Source organism: Engraulis encrasicolus, chromosome 10 (assembly GCF_034702125.1).
Source record: "Engraulis encrasicolus isolate BLACKSEA-1 chromosome 10, IST_EnEncr_1.0, whole genome shotgun sequence".
Classification (NCBI taxonomy): Eukaryota; Metazoa; Chordata; class Actinopteri; order Clupeiformes; family Engraulidae; genus Engraulis; species Engraulis encrasicolus.
In genome coordinates, this window is record NC_085866.1 from 19,078,898 (window position 1) to 19,079,814 (window position 917).

Genomic DNA, 917 nt, shown 5'->3' on the forward strand with positions numbered 1-917 from the left:
TTTACCATAATGAATTATGTATATATGAGAGAGAGAGAGAGAGAGAGAGAGAGAGAGAGAGAGAGAGAGAGAGAGAGAGAGAGAGAGAGATGTAGCTTACTGACCACTACAACAAGCAACATGGTGCCTATGAGGATAATCACTCCTCTATGGTAGACTGACAACACCTCTGTAGAGTAGCCAGATGACTTTAAATTTACATCAGTGTTATTAATTTATTTTTCACGACAGAATTGCTCAAGACAGACAAATTCACATTAACTGTGATTCATAATAGCCACACTCGCTCGAGTTCATTATTAAGTCATTAAACAGAACATTTCTCTGGCAGCGTATGAATCATGTGAATCATTCCCCCTGACTTCTCCTAAACTGCAGGGCCGAGCTAGATAGCCACGGGCTACGTGGGAGGTTTTGGTTGAGTGACTTGGCCCGGTGGTGGCGTGAGCTGTTGGCCAGGCCAAGACAAACACATCCCCAGTGCCCTGTGGACCTGCCAGGCACACCACTGTGCTCTACCCATCGCTGTGCTGCTGGATCTAATCTGGTTGGCCAGGGACACCACTAAGCCCATTCTCCATTGCTGTGCTTTCTAGTTGGACTTAGTGCAACACTGGGGCTGGGGATGGAACAGGCAGTTCAAAAGGCAGCTTACATGAACCAAAATGATATAGACCACAAGAAAAAATACAAATAAAAGTTTTATCATTATAAAAAATCCACTCTATTCTATTCGATTCGATTCGATTCGATTCTATTCTATTCTATTCTATTCTATTCTATTCTATTCTAAGAATGTAATGTACGGTAATCAGTCACCCGCCAACCGGCCAAATCTTGGTGGAAATTCAGTTTGGCTGGTAGAAAAGAAAACTTACGAGCCACTTCAACTGATAGTGAGTGTAGCCTATCTTTGA